The following is a 23,536-nucleotide window of genomic DNA, read 5'->3' as shown; positions in this document are numbered from 1 at the left end:
ACTGCATCTAGAGAACCAAATCTGAAGAATACTGCTGTGGGATATATATAATAGCATTTGGATACAGAGTTGACTTGGGGTGTGTGCACATTGTTTTTTAAATGAACAGAAGCTCTCTGGCCAAAATCAGCAACTGAAGCTTTTGCAATCAGTCTGTTCCTCTGGAAGAGAACATCTGCCTTTTACAGGCATAGGGCTGCTGTCCATTTAAATTGTGGAAACCCTAATCAAAACACATCCCTGTTTAGAAAAGGGATATTTGGCTATTTAAGACACAACAGTCCTCCAGGAACTGCTTCACTGAAATGAAATAATAATAATAATAATAATAATAATAATTTATAATAATTTATTTATACCCCGGCCATCTGGCTGAGTTTCCCCAGCCACTCTGGGAGGCTCTCAATTGAGTGTTAAAAACAATACAGCATTAAATATTAAAAACCTCCCTAAACAGGGATGCCTTCAGATGTCTTTTAAAAGTAAGATAGCTGCTTATTTCCTTGACATCTGATGGGAGGGCGTTCCACAGGGTGGGCGCCACTACCGAGAAGGCCCTCTGTCTGGTTCCCTGTAACCTCACTTCTCACAATGAGGGAACCGCCAGAAGGCCCTTGGCGCTGGATCTCAGTGTCCGGGCTGAACGATGGGGGTGGAGACGCTCCTTCAGGTATACAGGACCGAGGCCATTTAGGGTTTAAAGGTCAGCACCAACACTTTGAATTGTGCTTGGAAATGTACTGGAAGCCAATGCAGATCTCTCAGAACTGGTGTTATGTGGTCCCGGTGGCCACTCCCAGTCACCAGTCTAGCTGCCGCATTCTGGATTAATTGCAGTTTCCGGGTCACCTTCAAAGAGTTGCATACAATTAATGAAGTAAAGGAAGAGATGTGTGAAAATCAACCCACTTTACACCCTGGCCTCAATATGCTACATATACGACAGTGCTTCCAGAGGCGAATTTAGGGCAGCGTGACTGGTTCCGCTGCACTGGGCGCTGAGCCTAGAGAGCACCACAGAGCGCCACAGCTATGATGTAGTGAATTGAGCAGGACAGAAGTCGAGAGGTGGGTAGCGGGCTCTGAATTTTGGCTTCCCACAGGACACTGCTGAAATAAGAAAGACCCAAGTCTACTCCTGGTGTTCCCAACCAAGTATGTTCTATTCCCTTTCATATGCAATCTATTCATAGGGATGGAGGAGAAATATAACTCAATTCACAGTTAAAGTCAAGTATCTTCAGCCACAAGGACTGGGGACTGGTGGCCCTCCAGATGTTGTTAGACTCCAATGCCTATCAGCCCTGGCCAGCATGGCCAATGACCAGGGATGCTAGGAGCCCTACCAAAGATTCCTTGTCTGTGTTCTCACACATATTTTCATACCAAACATCATTTTGACGCTTCGCTTCCTATTAGGTGTGGGGAGGTGTATGCCATCCAGCAATGTTACATGCTACGTCAAAAAACCACAACCTTCATTTTGAACATATGGAAACTTAAAGGGAGTCGCTCACACCCAACCAGATTGCTGTCCCAAGTGGTTTGGTATCTAGTCGATACGTAGGTCACAAAATGTGCCTTACAGGCAATGCACAGCCTGCAGGCCGCATGTTGCCCACCTCTGCCATAAATCAGCTTCAACATGGAGGATTTCTCATATTCTCTAACTTCAAGGTTAATCAGAGCAGTTTTGTTTGCTGGGAAAGACAAGCAACCACCAATCCTCGGAGACTTGCATGGAGAACAGGCCACCACGTTGTGCTTATGTGGGCTTTAATATATTGTATTTCCAGTATATATACAACACAAACCCATTACCAGTAGAACTTCCCCAAAGGACACTAGCAACTTGCAGCTCTCAGCATTGCAAAGACCTGCTCCAGGCTATGTCCTTGTTCATACATCATTTGTAAAATCACACATTCACTTTCTGCTCCAGACTCTTTTTAGCTGGCATATGGCAGTGATGTATGATGCAGAAGTGACACCATTAAATTATCTGAATCCCAGGTAGAACTTTTTGTATGTTATATAAACAATAACTGCTGAAAGAAATGAACACGGTTGTTGGAACTGCAGAAAATACGCACTCTCAATAGCAAAATAATTCACTCCATGCCAGGCATGTACTTGCATATACAAACACTACATTCCTCAGATGCGGTCAAGGCACAGAGGTGGGGGGGGGAGGCAGGAGCAATGGCGGATGGCTGCAGAAGAAAGCATTATTACATTCATATTTCACCTTTATTCCAAGGAGCTCAAGCTGCTGTACATCAGTGTTCTTCAGCCTTGCGTCCCTAGGTGTTGTTGGACTGCAACTCCCATCCATCTCCAGTCAGCTTAGTCAATGGTAAGGGATGATAGGAGTTGTAGTCCAACAACATCTGAGGACCCACGGTTGAAGGACATGGGTATACATAGTTCTCCATGCTCAACCATACCCCTTTTATGCTTATGACAAGCTTGTAAGGTAGACTATGTTCTTATTCTCTCAGAGGTAATCACTGGTCCAAGGTCACCCAGGGAGCTTCTTGCAATCTGAACCGGGTCCAACACTACACTACACTACTCTGAACACTGCACTGCATCTACACCTCACCTCTTCTCTCCTTACCTGTTCAGCTGCTCCTACCCTAAACCCTTGTGGAATAGGATCCAGGGCAGAGTGCAACTGTCCTGTCCACCTCCATGAATGCAAGCACCTCTCTTTTCTCCATAGAGCTTTTTAGAGCCATCTCAATCCCATAAATGCAAGTATTCCATGGTCAGATTGATACAACAAACTTATCCATTCTATACCAGTTATCATTTGGGGGTAGTTATATGGTTGCTACTCAGATTCATAATATGTGACACCTATATCATACCCCTCAATTGCCCTGATTAAATTGGGACATCCTGTTTTAGGGGGCACCGTGCGCTCGGCACAGCACCCCCAAACACACAAGATTGCAACCTCACGTGGGTCCCGTGACTTGTGCAGGAGCGCAGCCGGGAAGATACATGTCCCAGCTTACGGCTTCAACATATTGGAGGGTGTGTTATATAAAGAGGCAGTTACCTGTAGCCTTCAACTGAAAAACCCAACCAAGAATCAAGTCAAGACTTCAATTCATGGGTGTGCTCTCATTCATTGCAGTAGCTGGAAGAGGGAAGGCCAGTTCCCCACTGGCCCTTAAAAATAAAGGGAAAAAGAAGAGACCACCACCCCTTGTAGTTACTGTGCAAGTCAAACCTGAGCCATCTAAATCATTGGCATTAAAAACAGATACCAGAGCTATCCTTGGAGAGCTTTTTGGAGACAGAGAGAGGCTGAGTCCTTGCCTCCTTTGCAGAGCATGGAGCAAAGCATTTCATCCTGTTCTCAAAGCAATGAAGTAGTTAGATAGACTAACATCACTGCCCACAGGATACTCCTAGAGATTGGGAGGGGGGTGGGATATGCTTGGGCTGCTTCTCGCTGCAATTGCACCCAACCCAATGCTTCCAAACTTGCTTTGTGCATTGGAACGCAACTCTCAATCGGATGTCGCGCTTCTTCAGATTTGGCAAAGGACTTTTGGTGTGCAAAAAGTGTGCAAAACATTGTAAATGTTGTACAAAAGATGACTACAAATTGTGCATCTTATGGATGTAAGTCAGATAGTGAGTCACAAACAGAGGATTGTGGCTGGATGCATTTAAAAGTGTGTATTTTGTGTAAAAAAAAATGTGTAGAAAATGTACACAGTGGGACAGGACAGGACATAATAGCATGCAACAGGATGGAGCACACCTATGACCAAAAGGTGATGGAGTTGAGAAGGGCCTTAGCTCAATGGAAGAGCATTTGCTTTGCATAAAAAAGGTCCCAGGTTCAGTCCTCACATCTCCAGGTAAGAGTGAGAATGACCCTTGCCTGATACCCTGGGAAGCCACTGCCAGTCAGTGTAGACAATATGGAGCTAGGTGGACCGTGGACTAATAGGTCTGACTCAGTTCCTATGAGTTGCTGATCATCTCATTTCCATGTGCTCCTCCTACCCTGGGAGATCCCATAAAACTGCTCCTTTGAGGCTATCGCTAAGTTCCAAGTTGTTGCTGGCAATTTTGTTATTTTGTGTTCAGAACCAGAGCATTCAAACACAGAAAAAAGCCCAGAGGATTTGAATAATCCATTCCTGTAGCCACACCTTTTTTGGAAAGCACTTTGGAGACTAGAATTGGCACAGTGCTCTGTGCTGGATTACAGAGGGAGAGCGAGCGAGCAACCAGCTATTAATTATACAATAAACATGCATCCAGCTAAAAAGTGACTGCTCGCCTGAAGGGCTAAGCACAGCCACTGCTTCTTCGCTGCCTCCTTTTGTGTCTATATTATAACCACAAAATCTGGACCCATTCCCAGGTATTGGGGAACGAGAATAATAGTCCCCAGCAGGCAGAACATTCGAAAAAGAAAGTCCATGGAAACAGAATCAACTTGCAGCTGAGTAATTGAGGGTGACCCCCGACACTGTATTTTATTAAAGTTTCAGATCTGCCAAAATTTCTGCTGTGGGCTTTAGTGAGGACTCTGAGATTATGAAGAAATTCAGAAAAGGGGCTGACTAAGGAGAAGAGGAAGGTGGGGAGTCTGAATGGAAGAAGGGCACAGACACCAGGGAGCACCATAAAAATGCTGCAAGTGAGTTATTAAACTAATGAATGAACACCATAAAAGCTGAGCTGAACATTCCCCGGAAAATTGGTGTCTAATTGGTTGAGGAGATTTGTGCAATGCAAATTAGAAGGAAGATTCTTGTTAAATTTTCCACATTCCAGTTGGATAACATGCATGGACCATTTGTAAATGTCCTGCTATGGGAAGGGCATCTGCCTTAAATTCTGTTTCAGAAAGGCTCCTTGCCTCTCTCTCCTGCATTTGCTTAGCAAGTGTGTCTGGCCCATTCATTGGATTTACCCATATTGGAATGCCTCATAATGAAGTCTACTGTATGTTGTTATCATGTTTTGATATGTGTTCAAAATATCAGTTGGTATTGATGAAGTGTAAGGAAAGACGGATTCTCATACTAAATTTCTTCGCTTGGGTGTCTTTGCGCACACAGTCACAACTGCTGGACAAAGTAGCAGTGAACATGTGGTACATGTCCAGAATTCTGCAGTGATTTCCGCAATAATGTATAGCACTGCACAAAAATAGTTGCAAAGAAGGATTGGCATTTGTCTGATTCACAAGACTGTGTACACGGGAATGGATTCTTGTGGAGAAAATTTAGCCTGCTATGATGGTGTAAACCAGGAGCCAGAAAAAGACTGTATTCTGCTTTGAAAGCAGTACAGGAAGTATGGCCTACACCACTGGTTCCCAACCTTTTTTTGACCATGCCCCACCTAAGCATTTCTAAAATCCTGATGCCTGCCCCCCACCCCGGTGACATATAATTCTTATTATTCAAAAAGTGAACTCCTATTCACGTGGAGGAAGTCTAAAAGGCCATTCATTGTTAATAACACATTCTCGAATTGCCCCCCTTAAAAATCAAATTGTCTCTCTGTGCAGCATGTGCCTCACATTGGGAACCATGGGTCTACACAGAGGCAGCCATAATTTCTATGTACAAATCCCCCTGAGAGTGATGGAATGTCATCCTGTCCTGTGGCTTGAGGAGAATTTGTTGTATTGCACTGCATTGCTGTATTGTGTGGGGTGGCAAGGCGCACCCCCCCCCTCAACAGCTGCTCCATGGTGTCCACCTGTTTTTAAAAGTTTGAAGGAAATAATATCTTTTACAGAAACAGAGGCAGTGCTACAACCCTTAAATGACCTTGTAAACACCTTTATTTATTTTTTACCTCTGTGTTTTCCATGCCAAATTTTGAAGACTTAAATATGCACAAGAATGGGTTGAGATGGCTTTAATATCAGCCCTGTTTGACACTTGGACAGAGCAGTTTTTAATGGGCCTGTCCATTCACAACTCATCTCCAGGGGCTTGGATGATAAAGGAGACCCTCCTCGACTCACACTAGATATGGACTTGATGGACTGAGGGTTCAGGCTCTGGGAAAAGTCTCACATAGGGAGTGGAGGGGCAAGGAAAGTAATTTTGTCACAGGAGCAGAAATGGAAGAGTATCTCCTTGCTGACTGCTCTCAGGGTCAAAGTGAAGTTGAACTTAAAGTTCTTTTGTTAGACTTTTCAGCACAAAATTGGTGAGGTGAGCAGTACTGCAACTGACCCCAAAGAACTTTTGGGGCTGGGTTGTCTCCACCACCCCACTCCTCATGAAGCCCCCTGGGAATGATATAGCCTATTTCCCATAGTAAAAGGTAAAGGTACCCCTGCCCGTACGGGCCAGTCGTGTCCGACTTTAGGGTTGCGTGCTCATCTCGTTCTAGAGGTCGTGAGCCGGCGCCGTCCGAAGACACTTCCGGGTCACGTGGCCAGCGTGACGAAGCTGCAGTTGGCGAGCCAGCACCAGCGCAGCACACGGAAACGCCGTTTACCTTCCTGCTATAAAGCGGTACCTATTTATCTACTTGCACTTAAGAGTGCTTTCGAACTGCTAGGTGGGCAGGAGCTGGGACCGAACGACGGGAGCTCACCCCGCCGCGGGGATTCGAACCACCGACCATATGATCGGCAAGTCCTAGGCACTGAGGTTTTACCCACAGCACCACCCGCATCCCTATTTCCCAGAGTACTTATGGGCAAACTAAGGCCCGGGGGCCGGATCTGGCCCAATCGCTTTCTAAATCCAGCCCACAGACAGTCTGGGAATCAGCGTGTTTTTACATGAGTAGAATGTGTCCTTTTATTTAAAATGCATCTCTGGGTTATTTGTGGGGCATAGGAATTTATTCATATATATTTTTTCAAAATATAGTCCGGCCCCCCACATTGTCTGAGGGACAGTGGACCGGTCCCCTGCTGAAAGTTTGCTGACCCCCGACTTATACTGTGCAAGAAAACACCAAGCACATCCCTTCCAGCCACAGAAACAGGGGTAACCAAACCTCTATGCTTGCTTCCTAAAATCCTGTAAATTTAAGTTTTTGTCTTTTCCCCAAAGACAATCTTGCTTGCTATAGCAAATCACCCACGTTGCATTGCACAGTCAGAAAATTGATTTGTTCCTTTAAATAAAATTATACCAAAAGGAAATGTTAAAAAAAACAAAAACCTGACTCCATCCTTTTGCTCAATTTTTTCCCTTTCATGGATCATTTTCCATGCTAGGGACAGGGGGTGGTGGGGGTGGAACACATTATCACCTGCCGTTCCCAGCAGAGAAGTGCAGCTTTTCTCTTGCAGGAATTCTCTGCACTCACTTGCTTGCTCACTCTCATTCTCTCTCTCTGTATTTTCCCCCAGGGGCTTATGAAGAATAACAAGAGATCTATGACAAATTTGGCAACAATTATTATGGCATCTTTCAGAAAGTTTGCTGTTGCTGATTGCATATACTGATGCAAGTCTTTGATATAATGCTGAAGCTAGAATTAAGTTGTCCTAAACCGAGAGCTGATTTCTGGACACCTGCAGAATGAGAGCTCAGTTAACTGAAAATTAGTAAAGAGAAAGTAAGGGTGGGATATGGAGAGGGGAAGGAGGGAGAGAGGGGGAGAGGGGGAGAGGGGGAGAAGGGGAGAGAGAGAGAGAGAGAGAGAGAGAAGCTCTCCAGTTAGTGTGGGATGTAACATCACTGAAGCAGTCAAATACAGCATTTCCTGTTTGTCCAGAATGGACACACAGGGGAATGTTGCTCCAGCCAGGAGGACTTCCTGTCACACCTGGTCTAGAGCATCTTCCCCCTGCGTGTGACCAGGTAGATAGGTGTGACCCTGGCAGATCCTACACAGTGAATGAAGAGACCACACCAAGACCTCAAGGGTGTGGATGTGAACAACATGCACACAGATTTCCCCAGAGAGATTCTACCTGGCCTATGACATGACCTCACCCATGCAGAAAGAGCATTGGCTAGAAATGGCCCAGTTTTAAATGAGAAGATACAATAATGGAGAAATCAAGAGACATCTGAGAGACCACCACTAATTAAGCTGGGTTGGGGGGAAATCTCCTAATGAATATGGATAATAAACAAGGGTAGGCAAGAAAATACAAGTAAAAACCATGCATGAAATTAATTGGAGTTTGCTGAAGAATGACAGCTTTCCCCCCATGAAAGGCGGCTGCTCTTTAAGACAATTAATGAATAGGGCAGAGATTTTCTTATGGTACTTTGAAATAATGACCATAATCAATCACCCCTCACTATCTCAGGAGATGCGACAGCAAACACGGAGGAGGTTTGAGGCAGCTACTTATGAAGCTGCAGAGAGGCACAGAGCTAAGTAATTAGAAGTAATAGGATGAAAGAAAAACTGGATGGAGACAACTCTAGAACCCAGTGCTTTATTGAAATATGTGGCATTTTTCTCAGGGAAGAAGAGAAATGCCAATCTAGCTGGAGAACTGTAGGGTGGGAAAGAACCCAAATCTCCTCTTATCTGAATCTGCTCTGCTGAGACAAAATTCTCAGCACTCAACATTTCCTATAACAGATTAATTCAGACACTTCAACATATAGTGTACCGTGAGGAGATAATAGGAAAAGCTTATATGCACCATGCATATAATCAGCCTGTTAATGGAGGAACTGATATTGTAACTTGCACAACTTCAGGTCCCATGGGGAATCTGTTCCTAGCTCCATGTCAGAGCATCTGCAGATGTTCCCAAATTCAATCCCCAACATCCCCTGGTAGTGCTGGGAGAGACCTCCTGTCTCAAATCCTGGAGAGCTGCAGCCAATCAGAGTAGACAATACTGAGCTAGATGCACCAATGGACAGACTCGGTATAAGATAGATTTGCATGTTCCAATACAAAAATAAAATATGACATATATTTCCTTTTTAAAGCAAGCATCAGACACTACCTGAAGATATCCATCCTGTGGACCTTGGGGTGGGGAGATTAGCAGCATTCAACTTTCAACACTGAAAAGTCCACAAGTAAGGACTTCCGGAGGCGGCGCGAACGGCAATGGCGGTCCTCTTTACTTTGTGAAGAGGAGGCTCTGCAGAAACGGGTCGTCCGCTACGGCGAAGCGGAGACCCGCGTCGGAAAACCACAGGCAGAGATAGGCAGGGACTCGGCAGGCACCATTTGTGCGCCCAGAAACGTCAAAGGAACCCCGTAAGGAGCTCCGGAGCATGAAAGGGCTAGCGCGGTGCTGTGAGTCAACCGCTCTTCCTGCAGAGACGAAGCTGCGAAGCTGCTGCCGGTGAGCGCTGACCTTTTTTCCTGGGACAATTCGGATATAAACCAACTACTCGTGAGTAGGTGAAGTTAATCGATTTTGAGACTAAATTTGTGGAAATTTGGCACTAAAGCGGGAGATGCAACCAGGAAGTCCGTCTCCCGGTTTTGTACATAGATTTTAAGCAGAGACTTTTAACTTTCTAATTGCCGTTGAACTACTTCTCTGAATAGCATCTTTCCAAGCATCAACTGGCTCTTTTATTATGCTTGTGGACTATACCCTATACCTGTGGATATATCTTTCTTTTTTTATGGATTTACAAATTCTTTGAGAGACAGTGACTGCAGCGGACTGCCAGATTGGTAGAGCTACTAAATTGCCAGAGCTGCCAGTCTGTTGGAACTGTTACAGTGGATTGCTACATTGAGTTGTTACACTAGAAACTTGCACTCTTTGAGACATTGTAAGGAACTAAGGCTTGGCTCTGCAAAAATTAAGAACTTCAGAAGGTCTTTGGAAGTTTGGGGCTGTTTGACATTGTTATTGAACTTTTTAGAGACTTTGAATTTTGGCATATTGCAAATTGTTTTTCCTTTGTGAAGAAACAGCCAGATTTCCCCTAGTGGACTATTGAAAACTTGCAACGGCTGGGGGGAATTTTCCATCCAAGGGCTTGTGGATTCCCATGGGAACTGTTAATCATAAGACTGACCTTGGCGCCTAGACAGTGGTGGGATGAGTGGGAAGACAAGATCAGCAAAAGCCAAAACACAACAAACTACGATAACTTCACAGCTGCGCAGATCATCGGTTCCTACAGTCTCCGTGACTCCACAGGAAGATTTAGAGCCAGCAAGGCCTGCAGGAATGGCCACAGGTGGAGACACATCAGTAACAGTATTGGATAAAATCCTTGGGAAACTAGATGATCTGTGTAAGCAAGTGAATGAACATTCATCTAAACTAGATCAGAACACAGCTAGTGTAAATAATTTGACACAACAAGTCGGCTTAAACGCACAGGCAATTGGGAAACTCTTAGAAACCACCACTGAAAATCGTAAAATTGCAGAGGAGGCCCAACGGAAAGTGGAAGCCGTGGAACAGGAAATAAAACCTATGCGTAAACAGATTGGTGACCATCAGGCATATCTTTCCATGGTGGATCTGAAAAGTAAAGAAAATAACTTGAGGCTGAGGTCGGTCCCAGAACTTGAAAAAGGAGATTTGAAGGAGTATCTGACAAAAGAATTTGCAGAACTTTGGTCTTTGGAAGAAGATAAGGATTTTAAAATAACAACTGCATTCAGGCTTGGAAGAGGAGGGAGGAAAGACAAGTCTAGAGACTGTATGATCTCCCTCAGATCGAAAGAAGAAAGAGACAAGATACTGAATGCACACTATCAAAAGACCTTAACTATCCAGGATACCAACGTGGAAATCTACAAGGACATCCCAAAATATTTATTAGATCTTAGAGCTGATTACAAAGATTTGGTGACACTACTGAAAGGAAACAGCATCATTTTTAGATGGGAGTTCCCCCAGGGACTATCTTTCACTTTTAGGGGGAAGAAGGTTAAAATCAAATCAGCTGAAGACAGGGAAAAATTCCTGAGCCATTACGGAGAAGACCTTCAGAAAGGGATTGAAGTGGAACAAGGAGCCTTAGGATCTGGACTACTAAGCTCTGTTCCCACACCTTTGGGATCTGCGGATCAGAAGTAAGTGACACCACCCAAAAGGAACAAGAAGGCTCCAGCATGGCCCTGCAACTATTAACTTGGAATATTCATGGCTGTAATTGTCCGAAGAAAAGGAAGAGGATATTTCACATATTAAAAAAGGAGCAATTAGACTTAATTTGCCTACAGGAAACACATGTGACTAGGCTTCATAGGAAAGTTTTGATTAATAAGAGATTGGGCCAAGAATTTATTTCATCTGACAGAGTGAAGAAGAGAGGAGTTGTTATATATGCAAAAGAAAGCCTGTCACCGAAATTTCTTTTTAAAGATGAACAAGGAAGGATTGTGGCAATTTAAATTCAAGTACAAGGAGAAAAATGTTTGATTTTAGGAATATATGCACCAAATGAGGGAAAGTCGGAATTTTATAAGAAGTTGCATGAGAAAATGCTGGAGCACATTGACTACAACAACATCATTTTGATGGGAGATATGAACGGAGTGGTGTCCACGAACATGGATAAAGCACAAAGCCATAATATAACAAAAGAGGGCAGACTACCTAAGACTTTCTTTGAACTAACTGACAATATGGATCTGATTGATATCTGGAGAATTAAAAACCCCCTAGGAAGAGAAGGGACTTTCTTTTCTGAAGCTAAATTGACATGGACAAGAATTGACCAAATATGGATAACTAGAGGACTGGCACCAAAGACTAGAAAAGTGGAAATCTGCCCAAAAACATGCTCCGACCACAACGCTGTCAAGATGGAAATGAGACTAACTACAACTGGTTCCTTTAGATGGAGGATGAATGACACCTTATTAAGAGATCAAGAGATTGTTAAGAAGGCCCAAAAAAACTTGAAGGACTACTTTGAAGTAAATCTGAATACTACAGTGGAAAAAAGAATAATCTGGGACGCAAGTAAAGCAGTTATGAGGGGGTTTTTGATACAGCAGAATGCAATAAAGAGGAGAACCCAAAATGAGAAAAAAGACAAAATTTTGGAAAAAATAAAAGAAGGGGAAAAAAAGTTAAGATCGAAACCCAAGTCGCAGGAGATTTTGAGAGAAATTAAACTTTACCAAGTACAATATATGAAATTAGTAAATAAAGAAGTTGAATGGAAAATTAAACAAATGAAGCAGAAAACTTTTGAATCGGCAAATAAATGTGGAAAGTTGCTAGCATGGCAGCTGAAAAAAAGACAGAAGTTGAATACGGTAACCAACCTTGAGATAGAGGGGAGAAATATACAGAAACCTGAAGAGATTAGAAAGTGTTTCCAGAGATATTTTAAACAACTTTACACGCAGGGGCCGCAAAAAGAGTTTGACATAGACCAATTTTTAAAGACTAACGGATTACAAGAGCTATCTCAAGAAAATAAGATGATATTGAATTATGAAATAACAGAACAGGAGATTGAAGGTGCTATTCAGAATATGCAATTGGGCAAATCTCCAGGGCCGGACGGGTTAACCTCCAAATATTATAAGATGTTGAAAGACTATTTAATTCAACCACTAAAGGAGGTGTGCAATGAGATAATGGAGGGGAAGAAGGCACCGGATTCATGGAAAGAAGCTTTCATCACGCTTATACCAAAATCCGAAGCTGAAAAGACACAACTTAAAAACTACCGTCCCATATCCCTGTTAAATGTGGATTACAAAATCTTTGCAGAGATTTTGGCAAATAGACTGAAAAGAGTGTTAAATGAAGTAATACATAAGGACCAAGCAGGCTTTCTCCCTGGCAGGCATCTGTCTGACAATACAAGAAACATCATTGACATATTAGAGTTATTGCAGACGAATATAAATACAAAAGCAGTGTTAATTTTTATTGATGCGGAGAAGGCCTTTGACAACATCTCTTGGAGTTTTATGAAAAAAAATCTTAAGGGAATGGGTGTGGGACGAGGGTTCGAAAATAGCATAGAAGCAATTTATTCGGAACAAAAAGCAAAATTGATAGTTAACAATGTGGTGTCAGAAGAGATTAAAATTGAAAAAGGAACGCGACAGGGGTGCCCTATCTCTCCATTGCTATTTATTTCGGTCCTGGAAGTGCTCCTGAATCTGATTAGGAGGGACCAGTTGGTTAAAGGGGTTCAGGTCGGAGCTAAACAATATAAACTTAAAGCCTTTGCAGATGACTTGGTTTTAACGTTACAGGAGCCAGAATCTAGTATGAAAAGAGTCTTAGAACTGATTCAGGAGTTTGGTCAGGTAGCAGGATTCAAATTAAATAAACAAAAAACTAAAGTATTGGAGAAAAATATGACTTCAATGGAAATAGAAAAGCTTCAGAAAGAGACAGATTTAAGTGTGGTGAAGAAAGTGAAATACCTAGGGATAAATATGACAGCTAAAAACCTGAATTTATTTAAGGACAATTATGAAAAATGTTGGTCAGAGGTAAAGAAAGATTTAGAAACATGGTCAAATTTGAAACTCTCCTTGTTGGGCCAAATTGCCGCTATAAAGATGAATGTTTTGCCGAAAATGTTGTTTTTGTTTCAGACTTTGCAGATTGTGGACAGAATGGATTGTTTCAAGAGGTGGCAGCGAGATATCTCTAAATTTGTCTGGCAGGGCAAAAAGCCCAGAATAAAATTTAAAATATTAACCGATGCTAAAGAAAGAGGGGGGTTTGCCCTGCCAGACATGAAGCTTTACTATGAATCAGCAGCTTTCTGCTGGATTAAGGATTGGCTACTTCTTGAAAACACTGACATTCTAGATTTGGAAGGGTTTAATAATGCGTTTGGATGGCATGCATACTTGTGGTACGACAAGGTAAGAGTTCATAAAGTATTTAAGAACCATATTGTCAGGAGAGCAGTTTTTAATGTCTGGATAAGATATAAAGACTTGCTAGAAAATAAGACCCCAAGGTGGTTGTCACCTATGGAGGCTAAGGCTCTGAAAAAGCTCAATATGGAGGCCAAATGGCCAAAATATTGGGAGATATTAGAACAGGAACACATGGAAATTGCAGAGCTTCGAGAAGCTAAAAGATAGAGTGCGAGATTGGCTACATTACTACCAAATTAGTGAGGCTTTTAACATGGACAAGAAACTAGGTTTCCAGGTGGAAAAATCGAAACTAGAAACGGAATTGTTAGAACCTAAAACTAAGACATTGTCAAGAATGTATAACTTGCTGTTAAAATGGAATACTCAGGATGAAATGGTTAAATCAGCTATGATTAAGTGGGCACAAGACATTGGTTATAATATTATGTTTGCTGACTGGGAACGGTTATGGACCACTGGTATGAAATTTACGGCATGTAATGCCTTGAAAGAAAATATTATGAAAATGATTTATAGGTGGTACATGACACCAGTCAAGCTTGCAAAGATATACCATTTGCCCGATAATAAATGTTGGAAATGTAAGGAAACTGAGGGAACATTCTTTCACCTCTGGTGGACGTGCCCAAGGGTAAAGGCATTCTGGGAAATGATCTATAATGAGTTGAAAAAGGTATTTAGGTATACCTTCTTGAAGAAACCAGAGGCCTTCCTTCTGGGCATTGTCGATCAGAAGGTGTTAAAGAAGGATAGAACCTTTTTTCTGTACGCAACAACAGCAGCAAGAATACTCATCGCAAAGTATTGGAAGACACAAGATTTGCCCACTCTGGAAGAATGGCAGATGCAATTGATGGACTATATGGACCTAGCAGAAATGACTGGCAGAATCCGAGATACGGGAGAAGAACAAATAGAAGAAGAATGGAAGAAATTCAAAGATTATCTGCAAAAACATTGTAAACTATATGAATGTTAATATGATGCAGGATATTGAGACAATGTGGCATTAGTGACAAAGCTGAAGGAATGTGTAAAGATGTTTCATTAGTAATAAATAAGAGAATCATAGTTTAGTTAACCTAAGGATGGAAGATAAAAAGATGAGTGGATAGCAGTAGGAATGGTTAACTTTAAAAGAAATTAATATATTTTAATTTGGTTAAAATAGGGGGAAAATCTGCTGAAACTAAATTGGAAATTTGAAAACAGAAAAGGGAGATGTGAGGAAGTCCGGAAAGAAAGCTATATGAAACCAAGAATTGAACCTTTTAATTTTGTTTGATTTTTGTTTTGTATTGTTTGTTGTTGTGATGTTTTGCTTTTTGTGTTACTATAAAATTTGTTGAAACTTTAATAAAAATTTATTTTAAAAAAAAAATGAAAAGTCCACAAGTAGCAGGTGTATGGTAGAGGGGAGATACTAGCAGCTCCCAGTTCCATGTGGGAAGCAGAAAGGCTACCTGCCTCCAAACCTGCTGGCCTCCGGAAGCATCCCTGTCTCATAAAGCAGTTCCCAGTGAAACAGTACAAATAGGCTGCAGGAAAGTGCCCACTGATATCCAGGGTTCTGCTCATGTAAGGAGGATGGGCAAGGCCAGAGCAGGCCTATGAGTGACTCTGACCAGCACCAGACCAATATCTCAGCTCTTGATCTCAGCTGCTGCACAATTTCCTGGTTGCCTGGGATATTCATTTCAGCGCATCGCATGTCCATGTTGCCCTTCCTCCAGAGATCTCAAAAACAACCCTGTAGGGTGCATTGCAAGGGACGCGGGTGGCGCTGTGGTCTAAACCACAGAGCCTAGGGCTTGCAGATCAGAAGGTGGGCAGTTCGAATCCCCACGATGGGGTGAGCTCCCATTGCTCGGTCCCTGCTCCTGCCAATCTAGCAGTTCGAAAGCACGTCAAGTACAAGTAGATAAATAGGTACTGCTCCAGCGGGAAGGTAAACGGTGTTTCTGTGCGCTGCTCTGGTTCGCCAGAAGCAGCTTTGTCGTGCTGGCCACATGACCCGGAAGCTGTCTGTGGACAAATGCTGGCTCCCTCAGCCAGTAAAGCAAGATGAGCGCTGCAGCCCCAGAGTCCTAACAGTCCCTTTACCTAGGGTTGGTTGCTCAAAATAAGTTGCTGAAGACCATCCAGGGAGCTTCATGATTAAGAGAATATTGAAACCTGGGTCTTTTACATCCATCCATCCATCCATCCATCCATCCATCCATCCATCACCACAACAAACTATTTTTACTACCAGCACACAGCTTGGTTATTCTTGGGTTCTGAATCACCAAGTGGAGATCCAGGATGGTACTGTATTGTACATCCTACTGATGGGAACTCCACCCCTCCACCACTGTCTGTTTTGCACAGAAACCACCAGTTATTTCATCCAGAAAGTGAATTATTACACCACTGTGGCTTACAATGTTTGTAAAATGCTGTTCGTCTTTGAATGGGACAATGTGATTGCAAAACACAGGCAGATACGATTGGTCAAGCACTCTAGGGGAAGGTGAAAATTTCTAAGATAGGTCTCTAATCAATCTAATTTAACATGGGTGGAGAATCATTCCAAACTGCAGCATCAGCAGCCTATTCCAATGAAAAATGTGTCTGCTGAGCCTCTTTGAAATATGGATAGCTCTTTAGCAGAAGTTCATTCCACCTATTAATTCCACGCCATTGCCAATTGTGGCCATCTTTGATGCTTCAGAGGAAGAAAACAACTAATCTTGTAATGAAGGGAGGAGAAGGGAGAACAGCCACCTTTCTAATCCCAACAGACCTCTATAGCTTGAAAAGGATCCATAGCCAGTCATTATTTTAAGCTTTGCAGGGTGTTGATGGACCCTTCTCCAAAGGCAGATCTTTTAAAGAGGCACTCCTTGCCTTCATTTCAGAAATGAGATAACCGCATGAGTGCTGCAAGCACTGACCTTTTCTCTGAGTGGCATGACACATTATGCGAAGCTGTGGAAAAGCTGGGAGAGTGATTGGTGCGCCTTCTTTCCATACTTCCAGCTAATCAACATGGGTGCAAGGGATGCCCAGCTTCCCAGTGCTGAGCTGCACAACTTCCAAATGCTTGCCAAAGGGAGGTGTGCATCTTTTCCCTTTTCATGATATTTGGACATACAAAAAGTAGAAGAACAAGTCACCTGCATATTAAGCGATGTGCACAGGTTGCAGGAAAACGCCAAATTCCCAGAAAAAGTGGAATACCTCAGAGAGATTTTGAGTTTGTCAGAGGTGAAGAATAATTAGTGAGGTGACACCACTCAAAGCAGGAACACCTGAAGTGCTTTCTGATACCTCGGTGATCCAGACATTTTTTTAAAAGAAAAATCCTACACACAAGCATCTGATGAAAGGGAAAGCAGGGGCATCTCAGTAGATTTTGTGGCCTGAGGTGAAAGACAAAATCGTGTTTTGCCCACACGCATTTCGCACACAGAGTCCAACCAGATTTGAAATTGAATCTTACTTTACCAGTGGAAATGGTATCCTCCACTGTACCTCAGGGCAGCAGGCTAGCTTTGAGGACTCGGGGGAATCATGTCGGGAGGGAGAACTTCTGCCATCCGCTACCATATTCTTCCTGAGGCAGCTGCCTCACTTTGCCTAGTGAAAGGGCTGCTCCTGGAATAAAGTGATGTCTTTGACCTTACTATAATGCCAGGGTGGGGTGATGGGGAAAAGCAGAGCAAACACCAGATTGGGAGTGCTCCATTGTGAATTACAGGTCAAGTTCATAAAAGGAAGGAATTATGTTACCAGAAAATGAGGCCCTGTTAGTTCCCCCCATTCATTTTAAAGGCACCTTTAAAAAGCCCCTGGACCTATTTGTCTGCTTTCTGACAGGGTTCTTATCCAGGGGCATATCTCACATAACTTATCGCCCACAAAACTCTACAGCAGTTAAGTTATTCCTTTTCTACCCACCACAAAACAGTAACAACAGCCCTTTGGGAAAACCACTGCAGCTAGCTTTCTGAATGGCTTGGATTCATGCCCTCAGAAGGAATGACATTGCCTACACATTGTATCAAATACTTATTATTGTTTAAGTTATGGGTTCTTCCTTTTTTCAAAAGCAAAAACTTAAAAAAAAAAAAACCTTTAAAATGAGCCCAGTACAAAAGCGCATAACCTATTTGCCTATAATTTGACAAGCTTTATCCACTATGGAAAGGATAGTATGCTTGCAAATTTCATCAACTTCTGTCAAAAGTTTTAAAAGTGATAGCCCTTTTTTTTAATTTCCTGATTGTGAATGGGGGGGGGGAGGAAAGGGAACTTAAGACAGTCTCCAAGCTGAATCGGGCCATTTACAACATGCCTTGGACCAAGCAAGGTGGGTCATTTTCCAAAGCATCAAATTAGGGTGCAAATTGAAACATGTGCTTAGTTCACATCCCTTCAGCATAGCTACTTTTCAAAACATGCAAAGCCATTCTCTAACCCTATTCATATATTGTGCCCTCCCTCTCTCCAAATTGCCTGTGGATTTATTAGCCCATATGAGTGACCTACTCACAGGAGCAGTATAATTAAATGAGATGGGAACCTGAGCAGTTATCCAAGGATTTCACATTTCTTCTGTCTGGTTTCTTACCTTTTGCATGAGAGCTCTCCATCCATATTAGGCACATAGGAAGGTGCCTTATACCTGCTTAGAATTAGTCCATTAAGCCCAGTATTGTCTACTCTGACTGTGCATGGCTCTCTATCTTCTCAGGTAGTCTTTCTCATTGCTGCTACCTTTAAGTGAAAATCTACCTGGGATTTTCTGCATGCAAAAAAAAAAAAGCCAAACTACCTCTAAGCTGTTTTGCTACTATAGTTCAAAACCAAGACTCTGACAGGGAGCCTGTCCTCCTCCTGCTTAATCGGAACAATTCATAGGCATCAAACCATCCCCACTGACATTTACAATGTAATTACACAATATTTCACTGTTGTTCTTAGCATGGGTGGCTTGCTTTTGTTTCTATTACAGGGAAATATTCTTGTTTACTTGTCCTGTAATAGCAAGCTGCTTTAACAGAAAGAAGGGAGTTTGTTCAGAGATGGAGTTATTGCTTGAGTCCACAAAGAATACCAGCACGAAAAAAGTTAGTGTACTAGGAGTTCCATCCCACCTCCGCAATTACAGCTAGCTCAGAAAATCATCCACAAAAATCCACAATTTTCTTGAAGAGGCAGTTGCATCTGCTGCATCAGCTGGCTACTGTACTTCTTATTTACAGCAGGATGGAAACTCAAAGTTTGTGTGAGCAACATTGGGCTTCCGTTGTTTGCGTCTCATCAGAGCAGCCCTGCTGGATCCATTTAGATCAAGGTCTATAAAATCCAGCAATCTGTTTCCAGCTGTGACCAGCCAGGAGCTCCTGGAAACTTACAAGCAGAACACAAAGGAATGTCCCCACTTTCTTGTTTGTCCAAAACATCTGATATTAAAAAGTTATATGCTGCTAAAATGGGAGTTCCATCTAGCTATCACAGTAATAGCCAGTGAGAAATCTACCCTCTGTTTGCTTGTTACTCTATCCCCATATTTTCACCTACATCATCAATTCTGTTTTAAGCCTGTATTGTTTTCCCAGGTTCCCCTTTGCCAGATGTGCCTTAATCCTTGCTTAATTGGCATTGTCCTTGGCCCTCCACCATTATCCCAAGTTTCCAATCCTTCAAGCCACCAGCAAGCCTGATGCAATGCAGTGGGTTTCTGCGGAAGACATGTAACAATTCCTTGGCAGACAACATTATGCGGAAAAAGTTTCCTGAAAGCAAAAAGTCTGAAAAGCACATAGCTCAATGATGCAAAAATCCAGGTGCTCATCTTCATTTGTTAAAAAGAGCTGCAACCTCTCCCTCTCCCTCTCTCTCCTCTCTTGTTACCTATAACTTTCATGAACTATCACCCAGATTTCACAATGATGCAGATCTTCCTGTCCCAAGCTTTCCATCCTGCCAAGCTAGCTTTTCACTTCCCTCACTGTCAATGTATCATGAATTACAGTTCATGAACTACCGTAGTTAAGAGTGTTTGACAACATGCCATGACTCGTCGTTATTTGTCCACCACAGGCAGAACATAAACCTGGCTTGTAAGTATAAACTGAATTGGTCTGGGGTTCTGTAAGCTGTATGTGTGGCAAGTTTGTATGTGCACACACCATGCAACTCTAGGAAGCTTTACTAACTTTGTATGTAGCATTTGGGCAGAAAATGATTGGCCACCCCTTGATACAGAGGATTGAGTCTGCTTTAAGAATCTTGAAAAGCGGCTGCAGTGCTCAAGTGACTGGCAGTGCCTCCTTCCTCCACAGTGACCTAACCTAATTTTAGCAAACAGTAGCCATTAACGGATTATCCTGTAACTCAAGGGCTGGGATGCGAAAGGAACATCACTAGAATGGAGGTGCCACTCATTAACAGAGGCCGTTATCCCAGTCTCACTCTAGCTCAGTAAACCATCATTACTCGCACTTGATTAGCAAAATTCCATAGGGAGAGCAAGACACCTTCCAAAAAGTATGGGGCAGGGGGAACTCTCTCACCTGCCATTATGATAACATTGCTTTGACAGGCCAGTCATATAAATGTATCCTGCCTGCCTGCTTGCATGACATGTTCTACAGATACTTAAAGCAAAGGGCAGCATCTAAAGGGAAAATGAGATGCCTTCAGGTGCCATCAGATTTAACAGGGGTCTTGCTCTCCAGTCTTCACAATGATAATGCCTATCATTCATCCCTGTCCATTTATCCCTTGATCACTGAGCCTGCTGGCCTCTTCACCTGCTGTCAGCTTTTCACAGGTATGCCAACAGCAATGTGGGAGAGAAGCTAAAAATAGTTAAGTAGTATCCTCATTCTTTTGACTTGCAGCTTTCCATCACCTTGATCTGTCCTTGACCATTTGCAGAGGCAATTAGCACCACTCTGTGTTCCTGGCAAGTTCTTAGCCAACACTGACCGCTTGCAAGCCAAGGCCCCGTGACCTTCAGTTCCCAAGTGGATAATAAACACACAGACAAATGGATTTGGTTTATGGGTTCGAAAAGGCCACAGCTTTATTGGTTACTGATGTGAGTGGTCTGGGTGAAGCCAGACTATATCTCAACTCCCGCCCATCTGCAGAGAGTCCTACTAAGGGTAAACCACCATGACTACAAATGCACCATCTTCAGCTACACATCACTCATTAAGACTAGATGTGCAGGAAACAGCACTTGGGGAAGGGCAGTTGCCCCGGGGTAGAGTATGTTTTGCATGAAAAGATCTCCAGTTCAGTCCCCTTCATCTCCAGGTAGGGTTGGGAGAGACCCCCTGCCTGAAGCCCTAAAGAACTGCTGTCACTCAGTGCAGACAACACTGAGCCTGAAGGACCAATGGTCTGGTGCAATATAAGGTAGCTTTCTGTGTTATAATACACATTGTCATTATCTTGCACTGCATTTGGAATGTCTTCTCGTTGGGTAAACTGATTCATGTGGGAAGCGGAGAAATAATCAGGTAACTGCTGTGCACAAGGGCTAGGCTGGGGTTAAGCCTTTTCTATTATGCCACACTCTCAATGAAAATCACATATACACATAACTGCTATAACATCCATTGCAGCCTCCTTCCCAGGAGGAATTTCAGCTTGGGGTGATTTTAGTTGGGACTACTGCGCAGAAGGAAAATGTGTCCCACTTCTCACATGCTAAATGCGCACTCATTGAACATATCTAGTTTGGCCCCAAGTCTGCATACAGCCCTGTGGTCCACCAATGACCTTTTAAGACTGACTGGGATCAGTCTCCTAGGTCTACTATCTCTGCACCATTAGAATGGAAGAACACAAAGAAAAGCACTTTGAGTAGCTGCCTTTTGGTTTTAGAATCTGCTTCCTGTGGAGATCCACCAAAATCTGAGCCTTTTCTGCTGGTCAAGTGTTCAGAGAGTAAGGGTCAAACAAGGCACAACCCTAAATGCATTTAATCTGTCTAGTCCCCTCACCCCCAAAATAACAGCTGCTGGGGATGGGGATCAGGATTGGTGCCATGATGTATGGGACAATACCAGCACCGTCTCTTAGATGGGAAGAGCTTGTAGGAGAAATTAATGTGCAACATCATATAGAACTTGGTGCCTTCCCTTTCCATGTATTGTTTCCTACACCTCCTACTTTGTGATAAAACACGGAGCGCAAAACTTCCATGTGGTTGTGGCTTGCTAATCAAGGGTTAAATGTGTCTGAGGGTCACCTTATCACCACCACGACCAAATTCCTCCCAAGCTGACTTAACGCTGCTAGCACATTGACAACTGCTCTGGTCCCTACCCAACACTTCCAAATTCCAGCGAAAGCTAATGCAACCTGTGCAGCAATGTGTGAAATTTTAATTTCCTAAAATCTCCCTTAAGGCACGGCCATTAATTTATTCATCTCAGCCCGCCCCTTAGTCTCTCCTTTGCATCATGTCACTTTTCTGCTTCATTCCATACTTTCTCCTCCCACCACGTAGCAGAAGCAACTTCTGCAAGTCAAGGCATGGGGAAGGTGAAGTACGGTAATTTAAGGAAGGGGTGAAACAGAGCTGGCGAGGAGACAGAAGCAGAACGCAGGAAGGAATAGAGGTGTCAGAAGGCACGTTCCTTTCCACTCTGTATTCCATGTCTGCAGCACTGTTTCTGTTCCACTGCAGTTCTACACTATTCATCTTGCTGCCTGCCAAGGTAAAATTATGTAATTCATATAATAAATAATTAAATATGTGAATTATGTGAATTACATCAGCATTACGTTATACCACCCCCTTCACTTCAATGCAAAGGAAAATGCAATGCAAATTGGGGAAGGGGGAGCCTAATCCATTACATGTCATTTGCAACCACAACAGTGAATACCAGTTGTAGTTGCTAGATTTATTTCTGTTCCAGACATGGGATGAGTAGGCAAATATTGGTGTCCTGAGCACTCCCTCAGCCAAGGAAGGCACACGTTTGATAGAAATGTGTCAAAAGCACACATTTACAGCAGCTCCTAAGCTGTTACACATATGACATATGTACCCTCATCTGCCAGGGTGCATGCATGCAACCTGAGATTTCTTCTACATGGAAGCTGTTGCTGCTCTTCCCTCTTCAAACCCATCCTGGTTCTAGGAGGCAGCAGAGCAGGGGATGGCAGGGAGACTGGCCTGTCCCTCACCTAAACAGTCTCTTCCTTTGGCTCCTACATATCCATCTCAGACTGCTCTGACCCTTCTTCAACGCACCCTGGCTTCTGCCTCATGGGTGGTGCCAAACCCCATAAATCACTGGCACCCTCTGCCGGGTCAATCACCTGACCCCCTGCCTCAGCCACACACCCATCAGAGCCCTACCAGTCTCTGACAACTAGCAATTTCTGCTCCCATTCTATTTTGACAAAATGCTCCCTAATGGAGAATGTTGAGCCTGGAGAGTAAAGTCGTCCTCAGAAATATTTGCAGGGAAAGGAAACACGCATTTACACAGCAAACAATCAGCAATCAGTGGCTGGTCAGCTGACCTACTTGACAAAGTAGTTTTACCTTCTGAGGATAATTTGTATTTCGGTAGACTTCCTGTTCTAACCTGTTACCATAACAGCTTAGTGTAGAAGCAAAGAAAGAAGCAATTTTGGATGTTAATCTATGGTGGGTGTTTGGATGAGGTGGGGGAAGGGGGAAGAAGGGAGGTATTCATGCTCTCAGAGCCTTCCGAATTTTGCCACCAGTGAT

General features: G+C 43.2%; 1 protein-coding gene across 1 annotated transcript in view; it reads right to left on the bottom strand.

The window, feature by feature from the left end:
- The window catches only part of MGAT5B (alpha-1,6-mannosylglycoprotein 6-beta-N-acetylglucosaminyltransferase B), a 174,201-nt gene that overhangs the window by 105,291 nt on the left and 45,374 nt on the right, over positions 1–23,536 (bottom strand). The gene's annotated exons all lie outside the window — the stretch shown is intronic.

This window comes from Podarcis cretensis, assembly GCF_951804945.1.
Source record: "Podarcis cretensis genome assembly, chromosome: 2".
In the NCBI taxonomy this organism is placed as follows: Eukaryota; Metazoa; Chordata; class Lepidosauria; order Squamata; family Lacertidae; genus Podarcis; species Podarcis cretensis.
The sequence above is the reverse complement of the archived record's forward strand: the minus strand, read 5'-3'. Positions and strand labels throughout refer to the sequence as shown.